The sequence below is a fragment of the Nymphalis io genome, chromosome 6 (genome assembly GCF_905147045.1).
Source record: "Nymphalis io chromosome 6, ilAglIoxx1.1, whole genome shotgun sequence".
NCBI classification, from domain to species: Eukaryota; Metazoa; Arthropoda; class Insecta; order Lepidoptera; family Nymphalidae; genus Nymphalis; species Nymphalis io.
In genome coordinates this window covers 11,222,343-11,248,184 of record NC_065893.1, presented here as the reverse complement: position 1 = coordinate 11,248,184, position 25,842 = coordinate 11,222,343, and the positions used below count along the sequence as shown (strand labels likewise).

The 25,842-nt window shown below is 37.3% G+C and overlaps 1 protein-coding gene across 1 annotated transcript in view; it reads left to right on the top strand.

The window, feature by feature from the left end:
- Positions 1-25,842, top strand: part of LOC126768977 (lachesin-like) — a 70,259-nt gene that overhangs the window by 18,403 nt on the left and 26,014 nt on the right. The gene's annotated exons all lie outside the window — the stretch shown is intronic.

The window sequence follows — 25,842 nt, the reverse complement described above, 5'->3', positions numbered from 1 at the left end:
ACCGCCTGCTTTAAGTCGGGCAGCCCCCGATCAATAAGGTACTGATCCGCCTCAGCGTTAACTTATTCCGCCTGGGTGAACGGAACACAAGCCCTACAGCTAGACGTTGACGCTTTGACATTAACCACCTGCTCAAAGAAACAAAAATCTCAAAACCCACACCAACGCTGCTTACATGCGCTTTGCGACATGTAATGTCCGAACGATGAGGACAGGCTTCCCGAACACCTACGGAAGCTCCGATTGCGCCCAAGAACTGCGCAAAACTTACAGTATCGACGTGGAGCTTAAAAGGCTCAATATTGATATAGTAGCCTTACAAGGGACCAGAACTGAAGACGAAGGGTCTTTGCGTGAAGCTAACTACACTTTTTACTGGAAGGGCAAGAGTTCCTTGGAAACACGAGAGCGTGGTGTAGGTTTCGTGGTTCGAAACCATCTCATCAACGCCATAGAGACACCTGTAGGTATTTCCGAGCGGATTATGGTCTTGCGTCAAAACACAAAAAGCGGCTTTGTCACGCTAATTTCCGCTTACGCACCGACGCTTAGTTCAAAACCTGAGACCAAGGATCAATTCTACGGCCAGTTCAATGAGACAATGCGCAGGGTGAATCCAACTGACAGACTGCACATTTTGGGTGACTTTAATGCCCGCGTCGGTCAGGGCACATTAGCCTGGCCTAAATGCCTCGGTACACACGGCATAGGCAAGCTTAACGACAACGGACAACGATTATTGGAGTTTTGCTCAAGGCACCAGCTGTGTGTTACCAACACCTTTTTTAAAGGCAAAATGATGCGGAAAGTCTCGTGGATGCACCCTCAATCTAAACACTGGCACCAATTAGACCTTGCTCTTACAAGAAGGAGGGATCTACGGGAAACGCTTCACACGCGGGCGTTTCACAGTGCTGAGTGTGACACCGATCACAGCCTCGTTGCTACTAAAGTCCGACTTGTCCCTAGGAGAGTCTATTCTTCCAAGACACTCGGTCGAAAAAAGATAAATCGTTTCAAAACTCGTGACATGGGAGTAGTGGAGTCATTTGGGGAACTCGTCCGCGAAGAAGTTGCAACTTGGGACAGTACGGCATCAGCGCGAGTCGAAGGGGAAAAAGTCAAGTCTTTTCTCACTGACACTGCAGGCAAGGTTTTTGGCTATCAAAAGGCAAAATCTTACGACTGGTTTCAAGAAAACGAGGAGCACTTACTTCTCTTGATTGACTCAAAATGCCAAGCCGCTTTAAATTTTCGCCTTAACCCTTGCGATGCGACGCGTGAAGATCTCACGAAGGCAAAAGCCTCACTCCAGCGTAGCACGCGCTTCTTTGTAAATGCGTATTGGACAGAGCTTTGCCAAAGCATCTAAGCGTGCGCAAACGCGGGGGATATTGGCGGGGTGTACGCGGGCATCAAAAGAGCTCTTGGACCTACTCCAAATAAGACGGCACTGCTCAAGGAAACTTACGGTTCTGTTATAACAGACAGCACCCGTCAGATGGCAAGATAGGTAGAATACTACAAGGGGCTCTACTCGTACCCAGTGGATATTCAGCCAGAAGTAGTGGAGCTTGTCCCGAATCTGGCTACTTGGCACGAGCTAGACGTTGCACCCACAGTAGAGGAACTTTATCTGGCCGTCAAGAAGCTCAAATGCGGAAAGAGCCCCGGAAAAGACAATGTTGTCACCGAAGTCGTCAAGCTTGAGTGCCTCTTGCCCATCCTTCATAACCACCTGTCTAAGTGCTGGGAAGAAAACTACGTCCTCAGGATATGCGAGATGCTAACATCGTCACTCTTTATAAAGGCAAAGGCGATCGTGGCGACTGCAACTGTTACCGCGGAATATCTCTTCTTAGCATCGTCGGTAAAGCCTTTGCCATGGCCATTTTAGGCAAACTACAAAGGCTTGCCGACCGCGTATACCCTGAGGCACAATGTGGTTTTAGGTTCCAACGGTCAACTGTCGACATGATATTTTCTGAGTGAAAACTGACAGCTACAAGAAAAGTGTAGGGAGTAACATACCCCCCTAGTCATTGCATTTGTAGATCTAAACAAGGCTTTTGACTCCGTGAGCAGAGAGGGGTTGTACTCGGTTCGTGTCAGAATTGGCAGGGGACCGTGCCAAGTGGCGACGCCTTATTCACGAAGGTCAATCAAAGCATGACGATGCCTGGTTTAAATTACTAAAAGAAAAACGCACTAGGCGTCATGAGCGGGCTTCAAAGCCCCGCCCATCTGGGGGCGCATACACTTGTCGGGAGTGCGGCCGAAGGATCCTCTCATAATATTCAATATTCCCTGTCCACTAAAGAGGAGCGGAGATTTTGTGCAATCTTATTGGTTAATATTGATCCGTTTCTCCGCTCCGCTGCCTCGCTCCGCTCCGGTGGACAGGCAGCCTTAGAGATGTTTCAGTGATCAACAGATTTAATACCGGAAGTGATCACCGTTTGGTTCGAGGCACTCTAAATATCGACTTAAAAGCCGAAAGATCGAGAATGATGAGGTCTACTCTCCGACCTACCATGCTCCAAGCTGCTCAAGGCTCCGAAAAGTTCCAAATAGAACTTCAAAATCAATTCACCGCGTTGGAAACCGTAAGCAGCATTGATGAGAAAACCGATAGGCTGGTCAAAATACTGCAAAACACATCCCGCAAGTGTTTTCCGCCACAGAGAAGAGACAACGCACCAAAACTGAGACACTCGAGCTCATGAGAAAACGACAAGAACTACCATCGTTTTTGTCAGATAAGGCCTTAAATCGAACATTAAAAACGCTGACGCGACGCGATCTTCGACGCTCCAATACCCGTGCCATCAAGGCTGTGATTAAGCAAAATCAGGAATCGAAAGTGTTCGCTCGCAAGTTTGGGAGGCCGCGTCTGACAAAACTTAAAACTGAAAATGGTGGGGTCGTTACCTCTAGGCCTGAGATTGTCGGAGAAGTAGAGAGGTTTTATGGGCAGTTGTTCTCTTCAAGATCGGATAAACCCGTGGGAATCAGTATTGATGACCAGCGCGCCCCTCTTATGCGCCATTACTCCGAGGAGCTCCCGGTCGTTGACCAAGGCGAGATTAGGGCGGCTCTAGAACAGCTTAAAAACAACAAAGCTCCGGGAGATGACGGAATCACAACAGAGTTGCTTAAGGCAGGCGGGACTCCGGTCCTGAAAGAGCTAGCAAGCCTCTTTAATTCAGTTATCCAACATGGCAAGACCCCGGAAACGTGGAGCGGGAGTGAGGTGGTACTGTTTTTCAATAAAGGTGATAAAACCCTCTTGAAAAACTACAGACCAATCTCCCTCCTGAGTTACATGTATAAGCTGTTCTCAAGAGTCGTCACGAACCGTCTCGCCAGACGACTTGACGAGTCCCAGCCCCCAGAGCAAGCCGGCTTTCGATCAGGCTACAGCACCGTGGACCACATCCATACTGTTCGACAGATTGTGCAGAAGACCGAAGAGTACAATCAGCCGCTGTGTATGGCATTTGTGGACTACGAGAAAGCCTTCGACTCCATCGAAACCTGGGCAGTGCTCGACTCATTGCAGAGATGTCATATCGATTGGAGATATATCGAGGTACTGAGATGTCTGTACAACGCCGCTACAATGACTGTCCACATCCAGGACTGTAAGACGAAGGCGATCCAACTGCGCAGAGGGGTGAGACAGGGGGATGTAATATCCCCGAAACTGTTCACCAACGCGTTGGAAGACGTTTTCAAAACGCTGGATTGGACTAGGTATGGAGTCAATGTAAACGGCGAGTACATCTCACACCTTCGACGACGATATCGTCATTATAGCAGAGTCGCTGGAACAACTCACCGAAATGCTGCGTAGCCTAGGCGAGTCTTCCCGGTGTGTCGGTCTCGGTATAAACTTGGACAAGACCAAGGTCATGTTCAATAGGCATGTCGTGCCGGGAACGATATACGTCGAGGGGAAACCTCTCGTTAGTTGTTAGTAAATATACCTACCTAGGACAGATAATACAAGTCGGTAGGAACAACTTCGAGAAGGAAGCCGATCGAAGAATTCGCTTGGGATGGGCAGCATTTGGCAACCTTCGTCAAGTCCTCAAGTCGTCTATACCGCAATGTTTGAAGACGAAAGTCTTCAACCAATGCGTCTTACCTGCCATGACATACGGTGCCGAAACGTGGACACTAACTGCGGGACTAGTCCACAAATTCAAAGTCGCTCAGCGTGCTATGGAGCGAGCTATGCTCGGAGTATCTTTGAAGGATAAGATCAGAAATGAGATTATCCGGAAAAGAACCGGAGTCACCGACATAGCTTGCAAAATCAGCAGGCTGAAGTGGCAGTGGGCTGGTCACGTATGTCGTAGGACCGATGGCCGTTGGAGCAGACGAGTCCTAGAGTGGAGACCGCGAATCGGCAAGCGCAGCGTAAGGCGCCCTCCAGCCAGGTGGACCGACGACCTTAAGAAGGTGGCGGGCACCAAATGGATGCGGAAGGCGGAGGAATAGAGGGAGCTTTGGCGCACCCTGGGAGAGGCCTATGTTCAGCAGTGGACAACGATTGGCTGTTGATTGATTGATTGATATATATTTAATACCTATTAAATATATATTAAGTGAGATAGTATTCAGTATTAATGTTGAGATAATGAGAACACAAGATTAGATTTCTTCTTGATATATTTATTATTTATTACGTAAATAAGTTAGTGAAGTAAGATCTCGTTAATATCCTGGTGGGGAAAAGGATTCTCTGCTTTGAGGAATTTTTCGGATTTTATGTTATTTATTTTATGACTATTATGTTAAAAAACAAATATATTTTAAAATTCATTTGCCTAAATTGTTTTATTTAATAGTAAATAAATTTTAGTTACCAATTTATATTTATAAAAAAAAACAACGTTCAATAAGCAATCTGAATCCGTAAAACTCGTACAAACGTTTGGTCACGTACGTCAGCTTTCGTTACATTCGTGAAATTCTAACTTTAACTGAATTGAGATAACTACCAGTTGCGAGAATATGAATTCGCGAAAATGGATTGAAAGAGCAATTTTGTTGTTTATTTTTTGTGGTTTCGACGAAATTAATAAACATAGTTTGTCGTATATCACACACATACAAACAACGCTAATAAACACGAACACTCTGATTATGACAACACTACTTAATCGTCAAAATAAAGAGACGTAAATTACAAATAAAAAGTTTCATTTTTAAAAGCTTTTATGTAACTTGCAATGTTTGTTTGTTAATTAGTTTATATCGAAAAATGCAAAGTTGAATTAGAATCTCAGTTTAATAATAAAGTCCTCCAGACCGATTTCGGCTACGGGGGCCAATCTCAAGAGAGATGTTTGCGTGTAAGCGTACAGCTGACTGCCGATCGGTGGGTGCATCGGCGCGAGCGCCGCCTTTCGGTGAAGTAGACTTTCGGTAGAACAATGGGAACTGGCTGCGGCCGATCTATCAATTCACTACTAATAAATGATGTTTGCGTGTCCGCTTTACATACAAATTTATTATATATATTTTTACAATATTTATTTTTTGTTTATGTGCTTTTTTATTTTTTTATTTATATGTCTTTATATGTATATATATTTTTGCAGTTTATTTTTTATATTGTACGATTATGCTAGTTTTTTAAAATCATAGCGAATTGAAATATGCAAAAACGAATGCCCACCAATCATTGCCGAATGTTTTGTTACATGACACAAATAATTTCATTTTGTATTTCAGTAAATTTACATATTTCTACCCCTAAATCATAGTAAAAGTCATGTAATTAATACAAGTTCTTTTTTAATGTTTTTATCGAAACCTAAAACTATTAATATAATTGATATGGAACGTTTTAGGACATTCACACTGAGCTATATTGTATGTTAATATTTTATTAGATGTAGCTTAATGTCAGAAAGAAAATTGTCGGTACATGTGCTTTTGAAACCAAGCTGTAAAAACTATATGAGATACACAAAAATTTAAGAAATTAGTAGGGCAAGACGTTGGCAGAATAGTGATTATATATTTTATAGCTTTAATAATGAGTAACTCAACTCAACCATGGTCTTGGCACTGGCTATACATCGGTGAAGAAAAATATCAATTTCTATTAGCCGATGCTAACGTTCATTCCATTCAACGTAATGTTTTTAAGGCATAACATCACACATTTTTAAAAGCGTAAATTTTTAAAGGCTTATATTTGTTAAAGTTTTAATACATAAGATCATTAATTAAAATGAAATGATTTTGAAGTTGAACTATTACCTCATTGATAAAAAGATTTAACAAAATTGAAAAAACAATTATAGTATGAAAAACTTTATGAAAATTTTATTAAAATGTGAACGTAAACTTGGTATATTTTTTAACATTTAATCAATCAACCTTGACGCACAGAAAAAAATGATAAAAATCGTTTTAAAAATTCATTTCATATACGCAGATTTTACCGTCGACTGTGGCTAACAAGCTGTGAAATCGGGTTTGAATGCATGGCCACTTGACCGGCTTCATATTGGTAGTAATTAAATTTGGTTTTATGAATTTGAGTGAAATAGAAAATGAATTCGAATTTCATTTGAATAAGCTTGTCCAATTGTATTCAATAATTTAGTTTGGTTAACTCGATTGAAATTGCTTCGAGACTATTATTGAACTTTTTAAACCTTATATCAACCTTAGAAATCCTTTTTTATTTTGTTGTAAGTTATCAATCAATTTAAAAAATTGCATTTGTACGTATTCAAAAATTGTTTGATAAGTAAAATAAAACATGTCTAATGTTATTTGGAATAGATTTTTAGTAAGTTTAACACTTTAATGCTGGCATTAGTTGTCTGACTAGCTACGGTGTAAGAACTCACTTTGTACCTCGCTTGTGAAAAATTAAAAAAAAGTTTGTAGCTATTCTGTAAAAACAAACTATGTTTTTAATAAGTTGGTTGTCTACATTTCACGGCTTTTATACAATTCAAAACCCTCTCCGCTGAATGTATATGCGTGTGCGTGAGTGAGTGTGGGTGTAAGCGTTATCAACTGTCATCTGTCACCTGTCAACTGTTATCTGTCAACTGTCGTCTGTCAACTGTCATCTGTCACCTATCAATTGAGGGAAAGCTAAAATAGTCTAAATCGGTTAGGAATGCGCGACTATGCACACTGAACTAAAAGAGTTTTCCTTCGTTTTCATATTTAAAATGGCGTTTTGATTTGACCAATTTTCGTTATGATATTCGTGATAAGGAGGCCATAATACGTTATTATACCAAATTCAGATCGATCGGTGGTATGCGCTTTTCAGAAGTACACCAGTATAACCATGTTAATATTATAAGCAAATGTTTACTTCAGCGGACTAGGAATGTTCTCGATTTAGTGCAACTTCTTAGAAACTATGCTCAAACGAATCGTTGTTAGTATATACTAGCGTTAAGCTGATCGATGATTTTCGATCCACCTATCAGTGATGCCTTGCAATATTTAAGGCTTGCGGAATTTATTAAAATTTCCAATTATAATACATATTTATTATTTATATTGATTCCATTTTGTGTCGTTCAATGGTAAGTATAACTAATTTAGTCACAGTATTTGGACCGAGTACCCAACCCGGGTTCCTTCAAACGAGGCGTGAAGAGGCCGGCAAGGCAGAGGCGGCTAGTGCAGAACATTCTTCTCGACTGTACTGGCCGTCGTTGCGTTTGGACTCTACTACCGCTTACCATCAGGTGGAGTAGAGTCAATTGCCCTACCAGAAATATAAAAAAAAATGTTGGTGGCGCTTTGGAGTGGTAAGTAAAGTTTTATACGCCAATGTCTACGGGCAATCATGTGAATTCACTATCAGATGGCCTATTAACCCGTACACATACCTAGATTATGAAAGTAGATGTAGGTATTTTATATAAAACTTCATGGTCCTGATTTTTATAATTTGACGATCGGTAAGGAAGTATTTTTGTTCGATGTACATGAAAGGATTTTGTCCAATGAAAAATGTGTAATATTGTTAGCGATCTGTGGGCAATAGGTCTGGCAGCATACATATCGTAGTTGTCACGGACGTATTGTGTTTCTATTATGATTATTTTTTGTTAGCGATGGCTATGTTAACGATGATTGAGGGGGTAATATTTAAAAGGCAGTATAAGATATCGATAAGATCTCTAAATGATTTTTATTATAAAAAATCGTTCAATTCGTAATAATGTGATAATTCCGTATCCGTAACAGCCTGTGAATGTCCCACTGCTGGGCTGAAGACCTCCTCTCCCTTTTTGAGGAGAAGGTTTGGAGCTTATTTCACCACACTGCTCCAGTGCGGGTTGATGGAATACACATGCGGCAGAATTTCAGTGAAATTAGACACATGCAGGTTTCCTCACGATGTTTTCCTTCACCGTAAAGCACGAGATGAATTATAATCACAAATTAAGCACAAGAACATTCAATGGTGCCTGTCCGGGTTTGAACCCACGATCATCGGTTAAGATTCACGCGTTCTTACCACGGGGCCATCTCGGCTTTTTTGATTTATTACTTCTTTTTAATTGATATTTTGCTTCTGTCATAAAATTATATTTTCTCTAACGGTTTTTGCGTAATCGAGCACTAAGAGACACGAAAAGCAATAAATAAGATTTATATTTTAAGGTCCGCTAAAATTAACAATTAATTTTATTTTTTCGTAAGTAAAGGTAATTTACTTTATTTAAAGTATTGTCATTTATAAATACTTCAAAGCAAATATTAAATAAAACAGGTTTCTCATTGTATGTTACTAGATGGCGTTAATTTTTGGAGTTTCTAAATCGTGCTGTATGAATTTTTTGTAAATACTTACCATGCGTGTTGTCAATGTTATACAATTTGATCAAATTTATGAGTTTCGTGATCAGAAAAATATAGTTCTTATTTCTTTCATAATTTGGTCCCTCCTATTACTTTTATGTCTGGGCTTCATATAATACATTTGATTAATCAATCAAACTTTTACAATGTAAAATAGGCTAAAAGCTGTGGATGAAAGCTAGATTGTCATAAAAAAATATATCTAAAAAAATAAAAATCATGTTTCAATTGAATAAAAAAGCAACAAAAAAAGTGTTGAAATTGGTTTTAAAACCCTATTCATTAATGCTTATAAACGAGTTCGTTTTTGCAACGCGTACGCTTGTAATTGGTTAAATTTGGTGAACCAGACAAACCGAAGCCTTCGCTCAAACTGTCAAAGGACTTGATGAATGCGTGTGGGGTTTAATTAATCAAGCGAGCATTTAAATACAGATTTTTGTGTACGCTACTAAATGATCATTTGTGTGTCTTAAAAGCGGATTTTTAATATGATTAGCTTAATTACTGCAAAATGTTTTATAGATATGACGATTTCATCAAGTGCATAAATGTGTCATAACTATGGAAAGTTAGTACTAATAATCCATGTGTCAAATAAGCTATTAAAATTTCAATAATACTTATATCAAATTATTACACTGCAAAACATCAAAAGAACGTTTTTCCATTATCCACGCGTATTACTGGAAAGGGTTGTTACCTAAAATCAAATGACGTCATTGGTTTTATTATTTTCACTTTAGTTTTAATTTTAATTACAGACGTGATCATGGCTGAATCGTTTTAAGCTTTCTAAGCTTAGAATAATTACAATAAAATAATTACATTACTTTATATGAAATATAAAGTAATGTAATTATTTATATATATAATATAGGGAGCTTTGGCGCACCTTGGGAGAGGCCTATGTTCAGCAGTGGACAACGATTGGCTGTTGATTGATTGATTGATATGAAATATATAAAATACTTAATTGTCATGAAAAAAATAAAACATTAAAGATAAAAAAATACAACTACATAAGGAAATACACGCCGTCAAAACGATTATCCAGATCCAGGCTGAGTCCGTTAATTCTTTGACCTGTAATAAAAGTCTTAAGCAAAGTATGCTCAGCTCTCCGATCATCAGGTATGCCAAGGAAACAACAGTTAAAATTATAATTTGAATGATCATACATGCAAATACATACATGCAACATAACATATTCGATGATATTATACATTAATATTATTTTTAAAAGTGCTTTTAAATTTTATAAGATAATAATATTTTAGCATAGAGCTCTGCGGATTTTGTTGGTTTTTCTACATCCAATATTTTTATAAGAACAAGCTTTAGAATGCATATATGTTTTATGACATTTTGATATCATGCATTTATGATCGAATATTTTATTGGTTTAACTGTTTTTGTGAAATAAAAATGTGATCAAATAACTTTTCACATTTGAAATAATGATCGAAAAATATTGTTGATTAAAGAAAGGTAAAATTAAAAAAACTAAAACCTTCTTTTGCCTTCTTATACAAATACGAATATTTTGTAGTAATTGATTATTGTGTGTATAAATTTATTTGTATGTAATTAGAATTCAATTATTTTTTCCTAAAAACAAAAAGAAAAAAAAAGAATTATCAGCAAATGTAAGTAAAAAGCTAGAGTACTGTTTCATTACTTCTATTTATTTATAGTCGATGAATGAAAGTTATCCGTTAGTAGTAGTTAAGTAATTATTGTTTCACTTTCATTGCATGAAATAATCTAGTTATTTTAAAATTAATAAACTTAACTTAACATGGAATAAAGGAAAGATGTGATTTTATTAAGAAAGTTTATAGCGACATGTACATGAAAATGTAACACTTGAAATTCCGACACGGAGACAGTTTTATAGGAAAAGTGTTTCAAAAATGCTTAGCGATGTATTCTCTAATAAAAAATGACATCACAAAGAGCAATTACGTTGGGAATGTTTTCTAAAAATCGAAATACTTATGAAATACTTCGTACGATACTAGTAGTCAGTTTTTTTATATGAAACTTCTATTGGCGCGTTTTGGGAGGTCCGACTCCAATACTCCAGTAGTCCGATACAGACTCGTCTGCCGTAACAACAAACAGCTCGACACTCATATGCCTCCACGCCTTATTTTGCTATGTATTTTATATAATAATGGTAAAAATATTTTTATTTTACTGAATTATATGTTATTTATGCTTCACATCGTCTGGGCGTTCCAATGACGGCCAAATTTCAATAAAGATAAAATGTATATTTTTGTTTGTGAACACATTGAATAGAAAATATGGATTAATCGAAGATTGTTTTCGTATATAAAAATAAATAGTACACAGTTTTCAAATGCTGTGTTTGTTAAAATAACAATAATTCATCTCATAGTTGGCACTAAAGAAAAACTCAGAGGGAGCCTCCGAGTGTTGGACACAATTCCGTAAGATGTTTATTTTTTCACCTGACTAAGTTGACTATATAAGACATGACATTTTTATTAGCAAAACATAAAATCATTTTATTGATTAAATTTATTTAACAAAGTTACAAAAAATATATATTACAAGTCTTAAGACTTTAGTAAAGATATTTATCTTTATTTTCAAAAAAAGGCCAACCCTTAAATTTGAAATACTCTGTTCCATATTTTATGGACATTGATTAAAAATTGTAGAAGGTATATATAAGCTATCTTCGGTAGATTCTCACTAACGATAAAGCTTTGTGATAGCATGTCTGGCTGGGCACTTACAGTAACTGCAGCTTGAAATAATATGCTTCATTCATAAGTTATTATTATGTTCATTTATTCATCAATTATATCTATACTGTAAATATAACGATCACTGTTGATTTATTTCTGAATTATGGTGTTAATTATTAATTAATTATAATTCGAGTTAAGCTCATTCTATTTTTGAACTATAATAAGACTAATATTTAAATCGACTTTAGAATTTAATATATATTTGAATAGGAATATAATTGACTTATACTTGCCTCGATGTAGGTAAAGTGCTCAGGTACATCAAACTGCTAAACTCAAGAAACATTATAATCAATACATACTAAAGACGCGAGCAAAGCTCAAATGTCGCTTGCGACTATTATGCAATATTACAGTATATAAAAAAATACCTAAACAACAATATCACCCACATTAAGGATGATCTATATTTTTGGGAAATTGGTAAAGGGTGGATTTTTTGTTTCCATACTTAATAAGAATGAGCTATAACAAAGTATTTGGGCTCCTATCTTGAGTATTAAGGATCTACAAAATAAATTAGGTAATATACCGTGTAAAATTATTAGGCAACATAAAAGATCTGGGAACATAAATATCACACAATATATGTGGACAGGTAAAATATAGCTGACATAAGCCGTGCAAAATTTCACTAACTCCACTCAACTTATGAAATATTACCGAAAATTTATTTTAGCGTAGACTCTGTTGATGTGTGGGGTCTCATTCCAAAATGGTGTTATGTACCTAATTATTGCGTAGAACGTAATATGTAAAGACAATAAAAAAGGTTGGTCCATGTATTTAACAAGGGCAGCATTTGTTTTTGTCTATAATGTTTTCATTTGAGATCGTACTTGACCCTCAATGATCTTGAGTAATAGTGTTTTTTATTTTGATATTACTAATGAGTACCAGTTTTACCTGACAATGCGAAACTTACCTCTGTTAATATTTTGAGTTATCCTCTTTACAAATGCCACAAGGGTAAACAGATGAACACCAAAAGAGAGGACGCGAGAGCTACTAACTTACAGTGAAGTCTATAAACGTCCTACTGCTGAGAAGGTTTGGAATGAAGGAAGGTCTTGTTGAATCAATTGTCTTCGTTTACAATTTACATGTTCTAGCCTATGTCTGCTCTTATTTCTCAGTAACAGCCTGTGAATGTCCCAATGCTGGGCTAAGGCTTCCACGCTGCTCCAATGCGGGTTGCTGGAATACACATGTGGCAGAATTTCAGTGAAATTCGACAGATGCAGGTTTCCTCACGATGTTGTCCTTTACCGTCAAGAGAGATGAATTATAATAACAAATTAAGCACATGAAAATTCAGTGGTGCTTGCCCGGGCTTGAACCCATGATCATCGGTTAAGATTCACGCATTCTAACCACGGGGCCATCTCGGCGTTTTTTCGCTGTGATTATACTACAGAGGAATATCATTTCAATATGATTATGCTGCTGTATGTTATATTTTACAATATCAGAAATAGCCTGCAGCTACTGCATTAAAGATCTTATGGATAATAAATGTCTTAAGTGTTTTTGATAACAAACTTTAATATTGAATCAGCTATTTATAGATGACGGTATTTATGAAATAAGAAATCTTGCTGAGTTTTTTCATGTATCTGGTACATATATTTTTTTATATTATAAATAGGCAGACGGGCAAATTGACTAACTGATTGTGAATGGTTACCGCCATCCATATTGGACATTGAAGCTGTAAGGAATATTATCAAATCAATCAATCAACAGCCAATCGTTGTCCACTGGTGAACATAGGCCTCTCCCAAGGTGCGCCAAAGCTCCCTGTCCTCCGCCTTCCGCATCCAGTTGGTGCCCGCCACCTTCTTAAGGTCGTCGGTCCACCTATTAAATAAGTCCACCTAAGGAATATTAAGCATTTTTTATATTGCGAACTCGCTACCAAAATTGAGATATTAGATGTGTCTCTTGTGTCTATAGCTGGCTGGCTTACTCTCCTTCAATTCAGAACACAACAATACTAAGTTTTGCTATTTGGCGGTAGAATATTTGATGAGTGGGTGGCTCCATTGAGGAATGGAGGACGCCTCCGCTGATCCGTTCCTGATTGATTTGAAAAAGACTATTGAAGGCATAGGTGCTATGCTCATCTTCCCCCTACCGTAAGTATTACCCGTATTCTCTAAATCCTGGGATCCCCTGGAATCCCGTTTACTCACAAAGTTACCGTTAACTCCCGTTTACTCTTAAAGTTCGATCCAAAACATTTATTAAATAAAAAAAACTCCATTATTCTCGAACATTGTGTCGTCATCACAAGCGAAACAACCTTGTATGTGTATGTATTCATCCACCCTTAATTCATCGTCAATAGACTCAATATTATCTAATAGCCTCGCTCTGTAATATAAGTACTTTTTTTGTGAACCCTTACGTAATTTTGATAAAATGAATTAATAAGAACACTGAAAAATAAAATAAATTAAAATATTATCTTTTCTTTTCGAACTTTTTACATAACGTTTACTAGACTTCACATTATATGTACATAAGTTTTGGATATGTTTTAGAATGATGTTAAGTGACTAATATTACAGCAAAAAAAGGTGTATAGGTGTATTTTTGTACTATTCGAGTATTTAATAAGTATTTTTTGGTGTTTAATTTCACTAATTGGCATCTCAATCAGTTAATTCCTTAATAAATTCAGCGTACTGCAGACTAACAAAATCGTTATTTAGTTTAAAAACAGAAACATGAAATGATGTTTTTAACAAAAATAATAATATAAATGCCAGTAAAAATATTTGTATTTTAGTAGAATTTACATATTTTTATATTATATTTCTATACATGTATTTTCAAAAGTATTTCTTTTGCCTAACATATCATATAGGAAAATAAGATACATATTTATAAGCAATTTAACCCGATTTGTAAAGTATAAATTGAACATCTTATTTACTTAACATTAAATTGGATTTCATAGTTATTTTTACGCTCTTTATACAAGCTTCACTTGTAAGAATGTAACAAAGTAAGCCAAAAGCAAAATATGCATGTTTGAACTCACAGCTTAATGTCGTGTAGACTTGAGTACTTTACAATAACTGTATTGAAAGTGTGCACCTGGCGGGCGAAATCGTAATAGTACTTATTATAATAAAGCTGAAGAGTTTGTTTGTTTTGACAACCCATTCTCAAAAAACGCTACTTAAAATCAAGCTACGATTTTGGAGTGGAGTAGCAACACCTAATAAAAACCGTATGGAGCAACTTGACACATTAATATTATAACCACACATAAATAAATCAAAGTAATTTTATTTAAAATATTATACCGTTAATAATAATTGATTTAAATTGAAAACAGACTGTAGTAATAGTTTTAATTTTATTTTATAAAATTAATTGATAAATGTTAATCCGTTAGTCATATATAATGAACCGTTTAAAATAATTTTACCATTTGAAATTATATTATCAAACTATTGAACGATGACAAATTGTCAGCGATGTAAATTCGAAATAATATTATAACTGTTATGCAATTGATTAATGGTATTTTATTTGATGAAGACATTTTGTAACAGCGAATTCCTTCAATTAAAAACCTTACTCTTCTTTTTGATAAATATTCCATTACAAAACGTGAGATATCAAACCTATATGACACTAGTGGAGTTGCACTTGGTGGTAGGGCTTTGTGCTACCCCATCTGTGTAGTTACCACTAACTCATCTTACTGTTGTTGTGTCCCGGATTGGAAGGTTATTGAGCCAGTGTATCTGCAGGCACAGGACAAAACATCTCAGTTCCCAACGTTGGTGGCGCATTGGCGATGTTAGGAATGGTTTATTAACCATTTTTTACAGAGCCAGTCTATGGGCGGTGGTGACTACTAAAAATTTACAATAATTACAATAATAATAATATCTTGGGACATTATTCATACACGACCATCTGATTCCAAATTAAGCAAAACTTGTACTATGGAACCCAGACAACTGATATACTACATATACTACTTTTCTTTTGTAAATACATACTTATATAGAAAATTAAACCATTTTTTTTTCGCTGGAAAAACGCATTTACGCGTTTCCTCCACTTGAAGTGGGGGGTTATGTGGGGCTCGCCGCCGCTGAAGGCGCCGGAATACCCACCAAAAAACCAGCGATACCCACACCGTCTTTTCGGGGGACGCCACGGGATCGCTTGCGCATACTACCGTGATGTCCTGTCGGTAGGCCCGCCTCTGCAGGCCTCCAAATTCTAAGGGGTTCTCAGGTTACAGACACCCCCTAGCCCCGGCGATATTTATGGTAGGAGGAGAAGGTTTGCATAGCGCCGACGTTTTCTCCCCGGTCTTCTTCGGCGAAGCGGGTCAACGGAAGCACTGTTGTCACGCTCCCGCTCCGCGGCTTCGACATGACGTTTTCGCAGAAAGAGACCATCTCCTTCTAGCCCCTCTCGCTACCGATCATGGCGTTTATCACGCTCAGCAGCGAGAGGTCTCCGCCTACAATGGCCGCCAGCTAATGGCGCTGAGGACCCCATGCAGCATACTCAATCAGGGTGTGATGCGCCGTGTTTGAAGGCGCGCCGCACTCGAGACTCGAGACTCGCACTCGGGAGTGACTCCCGGCCTCGCTATCCGGTGCACATACCTACCGAAGCAACCGTGCCCGGTAAGTACCTGTGTCAGCCTGAATGTGAGTGTCCCGTGAATCCGTTCCACCCAGCGACTCAAGTGGGGACGGACCACCTCCACTGTCGCCAGGCCTGCCGAGGGGGACCCCAGGTCCTCCTCCCACGTGCAAATCAAGGCTCACTGGGCTAGAGCCCTGACTCGCTCCACCTCCGCCCATACTGGACGCCACTCGACCTCGCTTCCACCCGGAACCGGTACACTTCTGCAAGCACCTCTGCCTGGAGTTCCAAAGGCGGATCGCTCGCAAGAAGTCGCTGCCGTCCATGACACTGTACGGTAACCACGTATCGCTCTCACCGCTATGACTCTCTGTGGTCTCCGAAGAAGAGCCTTGTTACGAGCAGTGAGAGCGTCCACCCAAATGGGCGCACCGTACAGTACCACCCCGTCGCCGTGATGAGGGTGTCGTCCGCGTAGCACAGCACCTCCATCCCGGGAAGGACGGGTGCTCGCAGGAGCCAGTCAAAGCCAACGTTCCACAGGATTGGGCCGAGAACCGACCCCTGTGGAACGCCGCAGCCTACTCGACGCCGGACAAGTCGCCCATCGCCCCCCTCCCAGAGGACCATCCGATTCTGGAGGTATGCCCCCAACAGCCTTCTGAGATAGGAAAGCACCCCGTGATATCGAAGCGCCTCCCCTATTATCCCGAAAGGAAGACTATTGAAGGCGTTCGCCACGTCCAGCGATACTCCATGGTCCGGGTCTTCAGGGTGTTCAGGGCGTCAATAGTTGATTGACCCGCCCTGAACCCGAACTGAGCCTCTGAAAGACCCGGTCCCACCTCCTCGAGGTGCTGAACAAGACGGGCAGCGACAATCTTCTCGAAGAGTTTGCCCGTCTCATTCATGAAAGACATGGGCATTCCTCCTCAGCTTGGCGCTGTCCGACGTTATCAGTGGTCTGGGTGCCTAAGAACATTTTTCCTTTAGTGATCGGTGGGTTACACTCCCCTGACCCCATTACGTGCCCGAAAAGCCTACCGGCATCTGTGCATACAGCGCAGCACAACTTTCCGGTGCAGGTATCTGCCTTGTGGCTTTCGACACCACACCGGTAACAAAGCCCCCCTCATTCCGCCTTAGATGGGCAGAGCGCCTTAGTGTGACCAAGGCCCATGCATTTGAAGCAGCGCAAAGGGCACTGCTCCAGTACGTACACCTTGGTTGAGCTCCACCCAACCAGGAGGCGATCAGCTTCGGACAACCTTTTCGCTGTTGTAATAAATATATACTTATAACAGTGCGGAGCTTCTCGGCTAGCTTTTCCGCCTGCTCTGTTTGTGCCTTCGGGAGTTCCAGGACCCTGGCTTCCGTTGCCGACCTTCTGACCTTAAGTCCCCCGCAGAGCCCTAGATCCTGGAGCTTGACGCCTTGCTCGGCCCGCTCCAGGATGTGGGCGTAAGTCACACGTTTAGGTGCCGGTGCGGGTTTCGGCAGTGGGGCCAGCCAGTCAACCTCGACTCCGTCTCCGTATCGGAGTCAGAATTAAAAATTAATAGGCCATAAGGCCGCTTTCGTCTAACCAAGGCATCTGACGACGTCCATTGCCGAAAACAACAAACAAAAATCGAAATCAAAAGACCAAAAAAAAAACAACCAACGATAACAAAAAAAGGTCTATAAAGACCTAATTCAAAACAACAAAACCAATCGATACGCGAAACAAAAGTCCATATACCAAGCAAGAATGTCCAGATGTGTCGCATTAGAGATAACAAAACCAGTTTACAAAGCCAGATGTCGTTTATGCATCAATTCGAACAATCTTATCGCAGTAAGAAACACAACCTCGCTCAACGACGTCCGAAAGGCGAAACCAGAAAATTACACCCTGACTCAGGACAAAAAGACATGTTCATGCGCACAAATGTCTGTCCTGGGTGGGAATCGAATCCACCCAGAACATCCTTTCACGTCGAAGGTTGTCTTCGGCGTGAAAGGCAAGTATCTCCCAACCACGTCAACCGGCTAGTTTTATGGTTTGGCCGTTGTTAAGAGTATAATATTTTACTAATAAAAATGAATAGGTGAGTGTTCATTAAATTTTGTTATTTCTTAATATCGCTAGCTAGATTTTTATATTATATGCTTACGTTATTTATAAAATAAAATTTCTAATCGGAATCGTATACTTGACACTGCGAAGTACGGCAACAGGATTGAAAATCAGAAATAAAATAAAATAACTGTAAATACCAAATTTTTAACAGTTTTGTTAACAGCAGAATATAGTTCGCTTTGTTTTAAGCATAATTTGGTCCCACCGATTATTTCGAGCGCGAACTGTATTGTAATATCGAGTAGTCGATACAGATTCCATAAATATAAAATCTGTTTCATCACTATAATAAGAAAATACCATTATTTAAAACTCCAATTTTGCTCTACTTTAAGCCTATCAAGTTCGTCTATAATCAATGAATAATATACACAACTTTATTTAAATTCTTTCATTGAACATCTCTAGAGAATAATCATTCATTTGTATTTGACGTAAAGAGGTAACGTATTGCACTCCAGCGGCCGAAAAATTATTATATCGTTTATTTGACTGACGATTCACAACTAATTAGTGAACGATGCGTTCAGACGCGTGACAATTCAATATGTCACTTATTATTGATAGTAGGTTTAATAAAAGTTGTTTTTTTTTCTTTTATATATTTTCATTGAGTCTTTTTCATGTCAATGGTAGCTCCATAGATTTGGTTACTGGCAATTTTTGCATGGAAAATATAGTTTTTTAGACATATTATTTTATGCTCTTTTTTTGTACATCACATTACATAAGGCTCACGTCTCACAAAACATAAAAGAAATCACGTTTTCCTATCGATTACGATATGGTTACTGGATTTTAAATTAGTTTGTGTGATGTATTAATTTATAGCAATTATAACATGAAAATACGTACATTTACTACATACTTTATTTGTGTACGGAACACAAATACGGTAATACGGTATAAATTTTGCTGTTAAATATATGTACCATTTCACGCTACGTATTGATTTACTATCAATTATTATGATGCATGATTTTGACGAGCCGGTTGGCGTGGTTGGTAGATACTTGCCTTTTCACGCCGAAGGTTGTGGGTTCGATTCCCACCTAGGACAGACATTTGTGTGCATGAACATGTCTGTTTGTCCTGAGTCTGGGTGTAATTTTCTATATAAGTATGTATTTACAAAAGAAAAGTAGTATATGTAGTATATCAATTGTCTGGTTTCCATAGCACAAGCTTTATACAAGCTTAATTTGGGATCAGATGGCCGTGTATGAAAAATGTCCCAGAATATTATTATATTATATTATTATTATATTATGATGATTAATATGTACGATTATGTTTATAAATATTTGATACATAATGATATGCTTATAATTGATGTCTTAGTTATAATTAAAAGAAAAACTTACAAGCAACTATAAATAAAAACAAGTGATTATATTCGCCGATACTGCCAAGAAGTATAAATCGCTTCTTGTATCTTATCAATAAAAAACTATGGGATCTCAGACGTTAGCACCCCTTGTCTGTAATTACTCACTATCGTTCAGTTTGTTATGAATACAGAATAACTAATGAATAGCAGACGTATGCACAGAGCCCTAACAAATTTCTGATACCTAACATTGGTAAGTAGTCACCAACGCCCATAGACACTGGCATTGTAAGAAATGTTGACCATTGTTTCCATTGCAAAGGTGCCACCAACCTTGGGAAATAAGATGTAATGTCCCTTGTGCCTGTAATCACACTGGCTCAAACTGGAATACAACAAAACGAAAGACTGCTGTTTTGCGGTAAAATATCTGGTGAGTGAGTAGTACCCAGACGAGCTTGCACAGAGCCCTTAGTAGCAAACAACCAGTGGTGATTATGATGGTGTTGATAATGATATTCTAGCGACTGTTTTCGGCCACGGTATTTGATTAATGGCTTTTATATTTTAATATTGTAATTATGAACATCCATTGAACCATTTATACTACTATTTTTTTTAACCTATACTAGGTGTAACCCTATAAATTTTAAGTTTTCAATATTTTAATTTTTATTAAAATATTGTATTTATTTTACCAAATCTAACCGGTTTATAAAATAAATTACGATTATCGAATCGGCATTCATTGTTTCGACATTTATTAGGTCCCTACATATGAAATTAGCGTTTTGTCGTACAAACCACATCTCTGATGATCTGAAATATCTCCTCTTTGGTTAAGAATTCCGAATTCAAATTTATAAATTCATTTAGCTGGTACATTTGAGTTTTGAAAACAGTCATTCATTTCTTTTTTCCTTATAATTTTTTTTTTTGGCGTCGCTTATTACCGCACAATGGAAAACATGAAATATCGGTATATTTTTGCGAGTACGAGTTCTACTGTGGCACCAGTGCTGCAGAAACAGTTCAAACGATTAATGATCTGTACAGCGCTGGTGTCGCAAAAGAAAGTACGGTACGTTTTTGGTTTCAACGTTTTCGTTCTGGAAATTTCGACCTTCAGGACCAACCCCGTGGACCGCCAGAGACCAAATTGGAAAAAGAAAAATTAAAGGCTATCGTGGAAGCGGATCCATCACAAAGCACTTCAGAGATAGCTGCAGGTTTCGGGGTAAGTGATAAAACTGTATTAATCCACTTGAAGCAAATCGGGAAAGTAAAAAAACTTGAACCTCATGAATTGAGTGAATCGAACTTGCAAACACGCGTCGACTACTGTGTTACTTTGCTCAACCAACACAATTATGAAGAGATTTTAAATCGAGTCATTACTTGTGATAAAAATGGCTGAACCCTGGAGACCCAGCTAAATCCTGCCCTAAATGAACATTTGACTCAGAAAAAGTTACTTGTGAGTGTTTGGTGGACTAGCGCCGGTGTCGTTCACTAAAGCTTTCTAAAATCTGGCCAAACGATTACGGCAGATATCTATTGTCAGCAACTGCAAACCATGAAGGAAGAACTAGCTGCTAAGCAACCAGATTGGTCAATCGCTCTAGGCCACTGCTGCTTCACGACAACGCAAGAACACACACTGCACAACAAACAACCACTAAGTTAATTAGCTACAATTGGAATGTCTGCGACATCTACCGTACTCCCCGGACCTTGCTCCAACAGATTACCATTTTTTCCGGAATTCGGAAAACTTCTTCCAAGGAAAAAAATTCAACTTCGATGCGGCAGTCCAAGCCGCCTTCAAAGAGTTATTTGATTCTTGCCCCTATGGTTTTTTTAGTAAAGGGATCAATGAACTACCGATGAGATGGCAAAAGTGCATAGATAACAACGGCGCATAAGTTGATTAATTAAATAAATTTTACAAAAAAAAAATTGACTTTATATTCCTCCCGTACAAAACGCCAATTTCATATGTAAGGACTTATATTAACCATATTTCAGCGGGCAAAGATAGATTCAAGGATATACGAATATTAAAAATATTGCCTTAATACAGAATTTTTTCTGTACCTAATAACTGTCTTAAAAACACGATTTCAAAATAATATATATTTATTGAAAAAGTCTGACGAGTTAAAAACATTTATAGTTAAACTAAAATCTAAATTAAATGATTTTTAATATTATTTCAACGGGCGGACATGTATTGGACCAAAGTCATTGTTTATTCGATCAACCCTTTTATATGATTTTTTATGAATATTACGACTGGCATCGTATTTTTGCCATTTCCCTAAATTTAGCATTTAAAAATGCTTATATACACCTTAAAATAACTATAAATACAATATATTTATAGTTATAAACACAATAACACACATATACACACGTCCTCACACAGACTCATTAATTAGATTCTCATTTCTTAATAGTTTTAATTTGCTTACTGTCTTCTAAGTAAATAATTCGATATGATGCTTAAACTAATTGTGTAATCCTTTGTCAGTTTTGGTCAAAGTGAAATCATCTCATGTCGTATTTACGTTTTTTAAAAAAGCCGAGATGGCCCAGTGGTAAGAACGCGTGAATCGCAACCGATGATCGTGGGTTCAAACCCGGGCAAGCACCACTGAATTTTCATGTGCTTAATTTGTGATTATAATTCATCTCGTGCTTTACGGTGAAGGGAAACATCGTGAGGAAACCTGCATGTGTCTAATTTCACAGAAATTCTGCCATATGTATATTCCACCAACCCGTATTGGAGCAGCGTGGTGGAATAAGCTCCAAACCTTCTCCTCAAAAAAGGGAGAGGAGGCCTTTAGCCCAGCAGTGGGACATTCACAGGGTGTTACTTTACTTTACTTTTATTTCAGTTTTAGTTACATTTTACTAATTAACCAAATAAATAATAAACAATTATCATTAAATAATTCATCGATTTTGTACTTTCTGAAGCTGTCTTTATTTTTTTTAATTAAACCATTTAGTTCTAGATTTGTTCAACTTAACTAAAAATATGGATGGTAGAATTACAAAGCAATTTTAGTCGACTAAATTAGTAATACATTTTAGCTTGAGGCTAGACAAACAACAGTATTTTTCGCGTTGACATATTTTTTTTAATATATATTAATATTTACCTACAATTTCATTCTCATTTCGATTTTACCGAGCTTAGCTTAAATTCTCTCGTTATTGAACTTAAATTATCCGGGGTCAGATTTAGGGATGAAGCTACGGCGAAACGATGTTCGATGCTCGGATTTATGTTATAAATATATTTTTAAAAGTTTGGATTGTATTTTATAAAATTTTATAATATTATCTGTCAGAATTTTTTTGCAAAATATTCAAACCTTAATTCAAATATTGTGAAAGCCCAGGAAACACATTGGGACGTTTTTTGATTATTTAAAAAGCGTTTTAATTATTTGACGTATAATTAAAATTGTATGTGGCAACTTAATTTGTCTTTATTTTAATTACAAAGTAATTTATGATATAATTGTATATGTATATTCATGTATGTATATTATACCTCTTTCTGTCCTCTCTAAGTTATTGGTTAATTTGTATTAAAATCTTAACCTGAATTTAGATGACGGTAAATGAGTTTACTCTAAAAATGTTTCAACTAGGATCTGTTCATAATTTCAAATACAAGTTACTGAGGATAAAAACCGCTGAAGTGAAAAATGTTCTCGTTTCAAAACAAACATATCTCTAAAATTGAACCTTAAGATCTTAATTATAAGACTGAAAATTTAAACATTTTTGGTCATGTTTTCTCGCGTTATCCGTCTAGGGAGCGATTGTCGTTTCTCGCTCCTCTCGAAATGTCCGTTTCTTGAAAATATGGTTGGTTTCCTCTTGGGATTTTTGGGTACATTTGAAAAATGGTATATCATTGCAAGGGTACCTGGGGTCAATTTGCGTAGGTAAGTGAGAGATCGTGTAATTTTACCTTAACCGTCATTTGGTTAACTGCCTTTTTTTTCATTCAACATTCAAAGGCTCGGTGATTAGGGTTTTCTTGTTACATTTTACCTGGAATAGATAAAAGATTTTATGCATCAATTATATGATATGTAATCGTAATTTTCCACCAAGTATTTGAGCTTGAAGGTATACTTTAACTAATCAGTTAACTTTATGCTAACGAGCTGAGCGATTGGTTTAATTTTTTTTTCTTGGTACGTAATTTGCCTAAACGTGGACACTAACTGCGGGACTAGTCCACAAATTCAAAGTCGCTTAGCGTGCTATGGAGCGAGCTATGCTCGGAGTATCTTTGAAGGATAAGATCAGAAATGAGATTATCCGGAAAAGAACCGGAGTCACCGACATAGCTTGCAAAATTAGCAGGCTGAAGTGGCAGTGGGCTGGTCACGTATGTCGTAGGACCGATGGCCGTTGGAGCAGACGAGTCCTAGAGTGTAGACCGCGAATCGGCAAGCGCAGCGTAGGGCGCCCTCCAGCCAGGTGGACCGATGACCTTAAGAAGGTGGCGGGCACCAACTGGATGCGAAAGGCAGAGGACAGGGAGCTTTGGCGCACCTTGGGAGAGGCCTATCTTTAGCAGTGGACAATGATTAGCTGTTGATGATGATGATGACGTAATTCATAGATTTGAAAAAAGGAGGAAATATTCAAATCGTCTGTTTATTTAGTTTTTCCTATGTTTAATATGTTAATACTATACAATATTCTGTTTACGTTTGTACTGTTTGTACTTCAACCAATTATATAATTCCTAACCTATATTATAAATCTCGATGAAATCATATAAAATCTACTCAATGAAATTTCAAAATGACCATCTGGCATACAATGCACAGCCTAAGTCGGTGCTTCGAACAGGATGAAATTTTGCACAGGATTTCTTTAATCAAGGTAGGTGTGGCATAAGAATTTTCAGAATTCATCAGATGTCAAATGGAGGATCAATATTTGTATGGAAATTCGTAATTTTTAATGTTAGAAATATGAAATTAATGTTTACGCTGATGAGCTAAAGCGAAAGATAAATGTAAATTGTTCTTAGTCTTTTGTTGTACGAGTTATACATTTTTCCAAATTAATGCCTTAAGAAGATGACAAATATTTATTAAGATGTTTGTCATATATCAAATTAAAAACTCAATTAGTTGCTTCGTTATTATTACGTTCTAAGGATACAGCCTCAATTTAAAACTTTATTGCTATCTCATTCTATTATATTATTGATAGAAAGAGATAGTAAAAAATTAATTATACAATAGTAAGCTGATAAAATATGTATCGGTATGGAATCCTTTTAATCTCAAACAGATAATATATCAATATCCAATGATATAGTAACTAAAATTATTTTACTCTTCGATATATAGATAAGCGAACAAACCGTACAAATAATACTCTTGTATTGCCCTTTATAACTTTACCATTGAGCAATTTACGGAGCCTTTCAGTGACGTAGAAACCAGTGGAATAAATTACGACTTTAAAAATTTTTGTTATAAATTATATCCGAACATTTTTAGCAGAGTTCGGTCGCGGAGAGCAAAGTTATCCAATATTTTATACCCAGGTACGGTCGTGTTTATTCATGCCCTGTGTAAAGTTCGAATTATTCAATTATCGTTAGTATTAGTCAAGTAAATATTTGTACCTAAATTCTGTAGCGCGTGTTTCATGCGAATATTAATAATTCGGCATAGTTGTTTTGTCCTATGAAATCAAATCCGATATAAAGGCTTTTATGTTTGGAATTTGTTGTTGCATGACCGGAAAATAGCGAAGATTTTATGCGTGTAAATTGAAAATTTGTTTGTTTTTTTATTGTATTGTGTAGTGTGTATATGTGCGAGTGAGTATGACGAATTGTATAATAAAATATAATCACAAATACATCATCATAATGTACATATATTATCTGCATGATCAAATTTCATATCAGCAACGGTGATGTATCTTGATGTCTATAGAAAACCTAATAAAATTTTATTATGTCTATTATTTGTCATGTATATTTTATAATTAATAAGTTAATTCAAGAGGTTACTTACTTCTTGAAGTAACTTATTTCTTTAAAGAAATTA